General features: G+C 35.6%; 1 protein-coding gene across 1 annotated transcript in view; it reads right to left on the bottom strand.

Moving 5' to 3' along the window:
- Positions 1 to 12206, bottom strand: part of HTR2C (5-hydroxytryptamine receptor 2C) — a 295033-nt gene that overhangs the window by 188644 nt on the left and 94183 nt on the right. The gene's annotated exons all lie outside the window — the stretch shown is intronic.

Raw genomic sequence — 12206 nt, forward strand, 5'->3', positions numbered from 1 at the left:
TTGGTAAAGAATACTGACATTGTATTAGAATGTCAACTTTAGATAGGCTTAAGAAACTAAGTTTGTTTCAATATTACTCATATAAATAAATAAAATAGCACTCTCAAAAGCAAACAGATAGGAATGTCTAATATTTTCTGCTCATGTTTTCCAGTATTTCTCAAAGGCTAATTTTCCCAAAGATCATGTTACTAGAGGCAATTTAAAAGCATACTTAGAGGGGTGCCTGGGTGGCTCAGTGGGTTAAAGCCTCTGCCTTTGGCTCAGGTCATGATCCCAGGGTTCTGGGATCAAGCCCTGCATCGGGCTCTCTGCTCAGCGGGGATCCTGCTTCCTCCTCCCTCTGTCTCTGCCTGCCTCTCTGCCTACTTGTCTGTCAAATAGGTAAATAAAATCTTAAAAAGAAAGAAAAAGCATACTTAGAGAAGAATACTGCGTTAGCTTTCAACACAATGAAGCACTGATTGAATAAAAGTGATCTCATGATCCCAGGGTCCTGGGATTGAGCCCTGCATCGGGCTCCTTGCTCAGCAGGGAGTCTGATTCTTCCTCTGCCCCTCCCCTTACCCATACTGACTCTCACTTTCTCTAAATTAAATAAAATCTTTAAAAAACTCAAATACTAATTCTTAATATTGCAGGGAAGAATTAACATGATTTTGTACAGGAGACAAATTATTCACAAAAATGTCCATGCCAACAAGCTATTCACTATGTGCCAGGCACATGATGGCAGACTGACGGGAACCAACATGTAAAGCACGGTCCTTATCAAGAAAGGGTTCACAATCTTGTAGGAAAAATTCATGGCGAAGATCACAATTCACTTACTGAATTAGTTTCTCCATGAATTAAGAGCTTTTCGGATGCCTTCCAAAAACAGAGATCAGAAGGGTGGATGTTAACTATACAGGGCAAATAACCCGAGGGCAGGAAATCACTGGATGGTGGCCAAGAAGATGTGCTGAGTTCAAAAGATGTTATTTATCATAGCTAAGCGAATTAGAACAGGGCTGGGAAAGTAAAGAAATGAAAAAATAGACAAAGCACCTGCTTCTCAAAATATCCAGTGTAAGGGGACAATTTGTAGAAGACTACACTGTTGGTTGAAACAAAACAGAGGGTCAAGAACAACCTAAGATTGTTCCTCAACTCCAAATTTGCCACCCAGTACGGCTTTGCAAATAATCTAAGGACTCGATATTCAGAGATATAAAATTATTTCTTAGAAACCATACAGTTAAAATGATTGTATTTTTTTTAGTTTGTTCCTACAAAAGGCTAGTCCTTCATAAAGAAAATTCTCTTAATGTCTTAAAATTAAACCTGCAGCCATTTGAATACACGAATTTGTCAGAACCATGTAATAATGAACTTAACAGATTTTTTTTTATTAACATACAATGCATTATTTGCCCCAGGGGTACAGGTCTGTGAATCATCAGTCTTACACAATTCACAGCACTCACCATAGCACATACCCTCCCCAATGTCCATCACCCAGTCACCCCATCCCTCCTTCTACCCCCTAGCCCCAGCATCCTTCAGTTTGTTTCCAAAGATTGAGTCTCTTATGGTTTGTCTCCCTCCCTGTACCATCTTGTTTTCTTTTTTCCCTCCATGCCCCCCACAACTCCCTGCCCTGCCTCTCAAATTCCTCATATCAGAGAGATCATATGATAATTGCCTTTCTCTGATTGACTTATTTCGCTTAGCATCACAGATGTTTTTTTGAATGCATTACTTCCCAGGAAGCTGCTCAAGGAGAAAAAAAGTATTAAATGTGATTACTACTGGATAGTAATTCCATATAAAGCACATAAAACTTTTTTTTTTAAAGATTTTTTTTTAATTTATTTGAGAGAGAGACAGTGAGAGAGAGCATGAGCGAGGAGAAGGTCAGAGAGAGAAGCAGACTCCCCATGGAGCTGGGAGCCCGATGCGGAACTCGATCCCGGGACTCCCAGGATCATGACCTGAGCCGAAGGCAGTCGTCCAACCAACTGAGCCACCCAGGCGTCCCGCACATAAAACTTTTTAAAAAATAACTTTTGCATGAAGTCAGAAATGTTTGCTTTGATGTTTATTTGTATGCTTACAAAAAAGTCTATTAGTTAATGCTGATAACAAAACTAATATGATATACATGTTTTAATTATTCTGCACAGGAGACACATTTTTTTGCAGCCCAAGTGAGATTCTAGTATCCTTGTTTAGGAAAAATGTTAGGGGTCAACCACTATTTTATTAGGAAGAGAGCTCTTTAATTATATCTTGGAAGAAAATTTAAATTATATGTTCAATCTAGATCCTGAGTTGAAATCTTGACCACTTTATTAACACCAAATATGCTCCTGATTTCATCATAAGAACATTACAACAATCTATCCAGGCTCACCCAGAAGTCCACTGGAAAGACACTATCACTTATACATGAGACATTTGGGGAATATTTAGGATTTCATAAATATTGAGATATGAATAAAAATATGCATAAATATGCAAATATACCTTACACACATATATCTAAAGAGATAGTTGGATAACTGAGAGGACAACTGACAGTTGGATAACTATCTATTCAGTATCCAAAATAAATACTCCAGCTATACAGAAGACAATTTATTATAAAAAGAAAAATTTGCCAAAGTAGAATGTACAATCCCAATAATTGTGATTTTATTTTATGATGGAAAAATTTAGACAGTTGGTAAACATTGCAAGAGAGATATGTTGAGTTGTATCAAAAGTGACTGAGAAAGAAAACTACATTTGTTGAGAAAATGAATTCTTTCAAGAAGTAGCAAATTATTGCATCTACAAATTAATCACCTTGCTGACTACATTGTTTCCAATCTGTGTATTTCTTATAAGTCATCTTGAGTTGGCTATGATTTCTAAAGTGACTAATTTGAGAGATAGCCTAAGAGGAATGAAAATGGGATAAAAACAAATTCAAAATGACTGGGCTAGACAAGGTTTATGAAAAGCAGAATAGAAGGTAGTTAAGCATGCAAAATTGTGTCCTTCTGACTTGTCTGTATGTTTTTTTGTTAGACAATTCTACTCTAAGACAGTGCAATGAATATTTAGTTGTGCAGTAAAATGAACATGGCTCAGAACACATACAATCCATGGTTTGATAAAGGCCAAGCAGATGGAATTTATTTTGGGTGTTCACAATAATAAAAAAATTCTATGTAAAATACCTATATTTTACCACGTGAAAATTGCTAATAAATGGAAGCCAAGACAGAAATTATAGAATAAAATGAATTCTTCAAGTTTTCAGGAGTGAAGAAAAATAAGCAATTTCATCAATTATCTTATTTTTTTTCTTTATGTGAGCCACCTGAGTCTGCCAAGGAAAAGGTGGGTGGAGTAATTTCAAAATCTGAGACAGAAAGAGCCAAAGATACTTCTTATTTAAACTTTCTGAAAAAAAGGTGACAAAACTTGATTGCTAATTATAATTGTGTTTTGACACAAAATAACAACTTTCTTCTTTTCTAGAATTTTGCTTGTTCATACTAATATTTGCCTATTTTTTATAGCAGAAAAAATGACTAAGCTTCAGAAATAAGGCATTGGAAACGGTACAAAAGAATAATGTGTTCTCACTACGGTTCTTTTTCACCTTGATTTTATTTTTAATGGTAAGACCTTCTACCCTTACTGCCAACCTCAAAAATTCATCTTAATATCTCACAGTGGGGGAAAATGGCTAATTGTAGCAGCAAATAAGTCAAAGCACTTAAAAATTTTAGTTTGTTAAATTATAACTGAATATTTTAATGAATTTATTCCAATTTCTTCTGGCATTTCCACCCTGATTAGAGTTAGGTTAGCACTAACAAGAGACTTAACCTGGGGCTAGAATGAATGGAATTTTGCCTGCCTTGCTGGCTAGTTTCTATTACTCACAGACACCAAAAGCAGCTGTTTTTCCTCAAAAGGAGGATCAAGCCAGTCCAAAAGAGATGTTTTATATAATCTCATGGAAGTTGTCTTGACTATGAAAGAGCTGCATATCTCTAGATTAGGTAATAATTTCTGTTCTTCTTATATAGCATTTATTTTGCAAATATCCTTTGGGTCTAGTGATTGTTCTTTTTTTTAATTTTTTTAAGACTTTTTAAAATTTATTTGATAGAGATCACAAGTAGGCAGAGAGGCACTCAGAGAGAGAGAGGAAGGGAAGCAGGCTCCCCGCCGAGCAGAGAGCCCGATGTGGGGCTCGATCCCAGAACCCTGGGATCGTGACCTGAGCCGAAGGCAGAGGCTTTAACCCACCGAGCCACCCAGGCGCCCCCAGTGATTGTTCTTATATAATAATGGGAGTTATTTTGCCAGCCAGGAGACATTTGTTAATGTCTAGAGTCATTTTCAATTCTCACACTTGGTAGACTGTTCCTACCGGCCTCTAGTGGATAAAGGCTAAGAATACTGCAAAACAACCTGCGATGCATAGGGCACAAATACAAATAAGTATTTGGCCTAAAATGTCAATATTGGCAAGGTTGTGAAACTCTGGTCTAGCTATACCTGGCCAATGACTTAATCTTCCCTTTTTTAAATAGTAATTCTTTACCAAGAGATTTTAGGTTTCTGTATTTGTTGATTTGTATTTCACACATATCATTTCTTTGTAATCTTTTTTCTGTAATCGTCTTTTAAGAGGCAGAACGTGCTGGAACATTTTACCTAGAGTTCTTATACTAGTCATTCAAAGCTGTTTTATAGTTCTCAATGTGGATGTCTCTTTTTCATGACTCCCATTACATAAGCCTCAAATTCTTTTTCAAATGCTGCCATTTTACTCTCAACATTCTTTATGAACACCAGATTAAGTGCAACATTCTGTTAGCCTCTTAGTATTTCAAGACACAGCGGCCAATACACTGAACTCTTGATTATCTTCAACAATGCAGAGCGATCTAGTAGACAATCATATCACTGAAGCTTTCTCACCCAAGCAAAATCATTTATTTTAGAACACAGAACAAAAGTTTAGCCTTTAGAGCACTTTGTTTCTTCAAATTTATCTTTCTACTTATAATGTCAGTGCTGCAGACAACAATCCAAAGGCCATTTGCAATGGATAGTAACTGAAGTTTCAATTAGGTTACTACTCTCCAAATTAAACTCCATTAGGTATATTTTCATTTGAATTCTATTTTTTTTAAGTAAGTTCTATGCCTAACATGGGGCTTGAACTCACCACCCCAAGATCTAGAATCCCATGCTCTGTAGGCCAAGCTGGCAAGGTGCTCCTCATCTGAATTTTAGTATGTTAAGTTGATCAAATATGACAGTGCTGTGAATGAGGTAGGACCTCATCTCCTTGTTTTGGATAACAGTGACTTAGCTGCTATAAGAACAAACTCCATCTTGATTTCAGATACAAAAACTGGAAGGGTTTGATATCTTGCTATTGTGTTAGTACCTTCAATAAAGTTCACTTTATCAGTTAATTTTAAGTGGAGACAACAACGTCCCCTTAGCTGTCATGGTCTCCAGGGATCTTAAACCACAGTTTATCTTTGGAAGTTGTTATGCTTCATGATTCCACCTTATTTTGGAAACTATTTCCTTCATGTGTTGTTTTCTTTCTTTCTTTCTTTCTTTCTTTCTTTCTTTCTTTCTTTCTTTCTTTTTTTGTAGGTTATTTCACTGTTCTTAAATGAATATTAAGTGGGTTAAATTAAAATAGATTTTTTACAACCATTAGCATTGGAAATCTTCAATTTCAATATTCTGCAGAGAATTACAGAAATTGAGGGTGCCTGGGTGGATCAGTTAGTTAAACTTCTGCCTTCAGCTCAGGTCATGATCTGGGATTGAGCCCCGCATCGGGCTCCCTGCTGAGCAGGGAGTCTGCTTGTCCCTCTCCCTCTTCCCCTCCCCCTGCTTGTTCTCTCTTTCTCCCTGTCTCAAATAAATAAATAAAATCTTTAAAAAAAGAATTGCAGAAATTGAGAATTTTGAAGTTGAAAAGAGTACTTCATAGTAGAGGGATTAAAAATGAAAGGAGAGCAAATTAGCAAATTCATTTTATGTGCCAAGTGCTTTATATTTATTATCCTATGAAAACTTCTCTCACAATATTTTGAGTAAAAATGCCATTACACCAACTTATAGACAAAGAAATGGGACCTAGAAGGATTAAGTAAGTGACCAGGATTCTAATTTAGGTTTGTTTGAGTTCAAAGCAGAAAAATGGTGTTTTGATGTACAACTGAACATGCAGAGTAAACTAATCTAAATGTAAACTAAACTAAATGTAGCTGTAATAACGCCAGCTTATAAGTGGGTTCTCTAACAAAGGTGGATTTTCTTAATTCCCCCAAAACTTAGTTAAATACCTACTATATATGATGGATGCTAAGAGACATAAAAATGATTAAGACAGCATCCTTATTCTTTGAGGAACTCAACAGTTGGCTGAGAGGGATATATAATTAGGTAAAGTACAATACAGGGTAGCAAATGCTATAACAGAACTCTGGGCAAACTGGAGTTGGGACAGGTGCAGTAGCCCAGGAGCAACATGTTACCCGCCCCCCAATTCAGGGTGTTGGTACCTATGATAGTCCCATTTTAACTAGATGCATGAAATATTTTTAGCAGTAATAATTTAAATGATCATGCAAATGATATTTCTCCACAGAAGTCTACTGTTTTAATAATAACTTTATTTGTATTCTGCTTTGTGTGATATGCTTTACATTTGACCCTCACAAAGAACACTACAAGATTGGTATTATATTTAGGATGAAGAAATTGAGACTCAGAGAGGTTACAAGTCTTACCCAAGGCCACACAGCCAATAATTGACAGAGAAAAGAAATCCGATTTGGGTCACAATTTGTGTCAGCTACTCACTGTCTCTGTATACTTCCTTTACTCCTCTTGTGTATCTCTTTGCCTCTATCAGATTTTTTTTTCACCTATCTTTTTCTATTCCTTCACTGAACCTGACAAAAGTAAAACACTGAAGCATCCTTTTTTTTTCTCTGTTTGGCATGTATGTGGAAGAATTTATATTCTTGTTTTTAATTACAAAGTTGAGGGAATGTCATATTATTTATCTGAAAAAACATAAAAATGGAGTGCTTTCTACTTCCGTGATCCTTGACAACAAGAAACTATCTCTCCTACCTTTGAACATTTTCTAGCCCTTTCATGTGGCTCCATTCACATGGTTCTTTACATATTTTCCCTGTACTATGTTTATGCTCCAAAGTTTCAGTGCAGTGTTTTCCGTGGTTTAAGCACTCAAGAGATATTTGTCAAAAAAGTTTTCTGTAAGCCTTTGGTTTTCCAAAAAAAAAAAAAAAGCAACTTGTGTATTTTGCAGTGGGAATGAGCTAATAATGTTTGGTTTTCTAATTAAGTTTTCACATTGATCTTCTATACAGCATTTCTGCTGATGATCTTTTGTCACAACACTTATTCTTATTTTTTAATTTTTTTTTAAAGATTTTATTTATTTATTTGACAGAGAGAAATCACAAGTAGGCAGAGAGGCAGGCAGAGAGAGAGAGGAGGAAGCAGGCTCCCTGCTGAGCAGAAAGCCCGATGTGGGGCTTGAACCCAGGACCTGGGATCATGACCTGAGCCGAAGGCAGCGGCTTAACCCACTGAGCCACCCAGGCGCCCTTATTTTTTAATTTTTTAAAAGATTTTATTTATTTGGGGCGCTAGGCATCTGCCTTCGGCTCAAGTCATGATCCTGGGGTCCTGGGTCCTGGTGGGGAGTCTGCTTCTCCTCAGGAGAGGAACAGAAGGAGAGGGAGAAGCAGAACCCCGTTGAGCAGGGAGTCTGACACGGGGCTCAGTCTCAAGACCCCAGGATCATGACCTGAGCAGAAGAGAGACACTTAACTGAGCCACTAAGCGCCCTTAACATTTATTCTTATAATATCGATATTATTTCATACTTAGAAAGTTATTTTAGCATTGAGAGAAAAGTTTCACCGAATGCGTATAGCATATGAAACATATGAACACATCCCATATAGTAACAGGTGGAAAAAGCAGAGGTAAGCAGTTTAACGACTGTAATGATGACCAAACCACACACCTGTAGTAAATAACTGTATATACATAGAAAAGACCTTACATTAAACTTAAATCTTTTAACTATATGCGATAAGTTAAAGCTACTTAATTTTTGAGAAGAAAACCTAAGCATATTTAACCCCTCTGGAAATGCTCATAAGAACTGGCATTTTTTTATCTAGCTGCCTATGGAATTTGCTAAGTGTTTTATAACAGATAGGAATTTAAAAAAATAATAGACAGGAATTACTTGAAGTCATTTAATGAAATGAGTAGGTAGACATAAGTATTTCTAAAGTGCTCTCTTTTTTTCTGGGCTAAAAAATAATAGTGTTCATTAATGGCATCTGATGAATATTAAAGTTACAATCTTGAAATAAAATATACGACCTATAACTTATCAAAATTTTAGAGCAGAGTGAAATTTTTTTCTAGAATTATGTAATACTGAAAGTAAATAATTCTGAAGTATAAAAAACATTATCATTTATGATTTTTTAAAAAATGCATCTCCTGTTATGCATTAATAGACTCCGTCTCAAGAGATGAAGGCTTATATATAAGTGAAATCACATATGATGGATACCACAATCTAAATCTTCAATGGGTATTTGCTTAAAATACAGACCCATCCCATCCCCAAATTCCACAGGGTTATTCATTTAAATCAACTTGAAAGTAGCTGGTATAATAGTCAAAGAGTAAAGTGTGAACATACAGTAAATGAAATGCAATAAATTACAGCAGAAAAGATCTTGTTAGGCTACGAAAGCACTCATCAGGATTACATTTGTAAAATCTGTTGGGGATTTTAAACTATAACTCCAAGTATGACTACTTAAAATCTTTAATTCCATCCTATGGGTCTTTACATTTCTGATCAAATTTCTGTCACTTTTCCTTTGTTCTATTTGATCTGGAAAAAAATGCTTTTAGGCTCCCCACTGCCTAGGAATCAGAAAGCAAACCATCAGGCTCAGAGTTGTTTTTTTTCCCAAGCTAACATTTGGGGATCCTGGACTCTTACTTCTGCTGAATACTGGAGGCACTTTGCTCCCATCCAATTCTATTATTATTGAGTGGCCCCAAATCTGATTTGCTCTAACCATCAATGCCTTAGATCCTTTAACTCCACCTGCTTTTTCCGGTTTGAAGAAATTTGTGTAGATTGGGACTACAAATATACCTTTGGTCTCTAAGGACAACTTTGATTTCTTGGTCTCTAAGGACAACTTTGATTTCTTGGTTCTCAAACACAATAATCTCTTGACCTCTGGCGCCATATGAGAAATAAAGTTCTGATGTGCCACTTCTGTCCAAGGCTTTCTCCCCAGCTTCCTACTTGTCTACCTAAACCCTATCACTGCCTGTAGAACCAGCAATGGAATGCCAAATTGCTTGATTTCTGGTTCATTTCTTCTTACATTAAAGGAACAAATACTGAAAAATTGGTAGTTACTTCTCTTGAAGGATTTCTTTTTTGTGTGAAAATAAAGATAATAATTTAGGAAACATAATACTTTTCTTTTAGGGAAGATTCAGATTGTTCCCTTAACAGGAAAATAAAACCTCAACATTGTTTTGTTGATACATTTTCTCTTGTAAAGTTTCAAGAATTCTAAGCTAGCAGTGATTATATCAACAAGATATACAGATGTTATTTTTTCACAAACAGTAGCCGTCTGAGAGAAACATATTTTATGAAACAGCCTATTTATTTGCATCAATATATTTGGAAGTAATTTGTTTTGAACATGCAAAAATACCAAATCTAATTGGTCAAGTGAACCCAAACCACGCCTCTGATGATCAATGTAGGTATTATACATTAAATTCCTGAGGACAGGACCTGGCATATAGTAGGAATTCAGTAAATATCTGTTTAATGAATAAACTGTCGAATAGTTGAGATTTTGTCAAGAATTTATACAGAATTAAGGAGGCATGTAAGATAGAGAAAACAACAAAAAAGAAAGAAATTTCAAATAATTGTTTAAAAACCTGCCTTTCCAAAGATAGCTGACAAAAAAAGAAAAGGTTATATGATCAACAGTAAGCTTTGACTTTACACAGAAATCCTTTCTAAATTGCATTTCTCAATAGTATGTGACAAAGCAAAGTCAGCGTAATTTCAGTGTTGAGTAAGCTAAATCACCATTATTATTTTGCCATTCCTGAAGTTTAGCATCAGGCATCGGCTAGTGTGATTTCTATGTTACCACAGTGTTATATATAAGACTAAAGAGCAGATGCTCATTTCTAGCTCACACACCCTTGAGTTGCCATTGATTTCCGCACCACTAAGTAAAAAATTTCCGAGGGAACCAAAGAGAGAAGCATTCTAGTATTTCTTTTAAAGAACATTCTTTTCCTTCTCACTCTGTGACCTTGTTCTACGAAGTAGAACTTTCAGCCTCTATTTCCTCTTCTATACTGTGGACTTAGTAGTAGTGTCAATCTCATAGGGTTGTTCTGAGAAATGAGAATGAGATATATTAAGGTTATTATTGTTTTTAATATGACTGTGAGGATAAAATAAACATAGTGATACCCATTGAAGGGATACCCGTTTAATTAGCCAGCCCCTGCCCGTTAATAAGATGCAGTGTAGTCTCAATAAGAGTTTTGGTCCAGGGTGTGGGCCATATGTTTTTCATAACACAATACACTTATTAAATCATTCTCAACATTTTTTCTGCTACTGTGCTAAAGCATTAATGTTTCATTACAGAGAATAAATAAGTAAAACATTGCAGGCTTATTTTTAATCTGCGTTAACTTTCTATTTTTATCATGTTCATCTTGAGCTAACCATCAAATAATTTACAAGGGAGTGCTTGCTCTATTATCCCAGAATCAATGATTGACTGTTTAGTGGCTAATTTACTCAGTATGGAGTAAAAGACTCCTTTTTGGTTCGTCTATTGTTATTTGTGAGTTACTTCCTATAACGTAGTCTTTTAGTGAAAGGTCTTCCGTTGTATTCTATTTTTTATAGAATTTCTTTGTGTTACATCGGAAGAAAATAATACAGAAAAAAGAAAAACATCTTGAAGGTATTGAAGCAGATGGAAAACAGGCAATCAAAATCTCTGTAATGCTAATTTTAGGTTTTTTTTTTTCTTCAGTATATTCAGGAGGGGAAAAGAAAACAAGGAAAAGAAAGCTATCATGTATTGAATATCAGGCATTCCGCTAGGAACATCCACGTATTCAGATATATAATTCTTGCCCTCAGTTTGCAGAGGAGGAAATGGCTGGGGTACAAATTGGAAAGCAGGCATTCATCTGCCTCTCACACAAGTCAAGAAGTATCATGATCGTATTTAGTGCTCTGAGGAAAAGGAAGCTGGCTTTCTGGGGCAACACATGCTAAGATGTGTTGACCAAAATAATTCCTCACCCAGGAAACAGACTTTTCAAAATAGTGATAGACACCACAGATGCTCTAGTTGAAAATTACACAGAAAGTTGCAGTGTCGCTGTTCCTATTATTTGAATAAAAAAAAAAAAATGAAGTGTGTCTCCAGAGCTGTCAAATTGATACCTTTTATAAATACTGAACTTTTTAAAAATGAGAAGAGTTCTCTTACAAATGACAGGACGTGTTCTTGGCAATAACTGCAAACTTAGTTTTACTCCAAAAAAAATTTACTGTATTACAAACCAAACTTAATCTACCATTTTGTGGTTCTACTCAAATTATGAAGTTACTAATATCAAAACTAGTGTTGTAGTAAAATTATAATAAATAAGAGTTTATGGTCTAATGCCTTATATTTATAATATATCTAAGGTATTGATGTATTACAAATGATGTATTACACATCCATTTGAGCGAAACGATGCTGTCTTTGCAGTCACACAGAAATGGTAGTGGGGAACCCTGCAGCCATAAGGCCCTGGCCAAATTGTATTAACAAATTCCATTGAGTCTGATTTGTGAAACAAAAACATTATTTATTTACTAATTTAAAGTGAGAAAACGGGGACCCCTGCCTAGCTCAGTCGGTAGAGCATATGACTCCTGATCTCAGGGTTGTGAGTTCAAGTGGCATGGTGGATATAGAGATCACTTAAAATCTTAATAAATAAATAAATAAATAAAGTAAGTAAGTAGGTAAGTGAGTGAGTGAGTAAGT

Source organism: Lutra lutra, chromosome X (assembly GCF_902655055.1).
Source record: "Lutra lutra chromosome X, mLutLut1.2, whole genome shotgun sequence".
Taxonomy (NCBI): domain Eukaryota; kingdom Metazoa; phylum Chordata; class Mammalia; order Carnivora; family Mustelidae; genus Lutra; species Lutra lutra.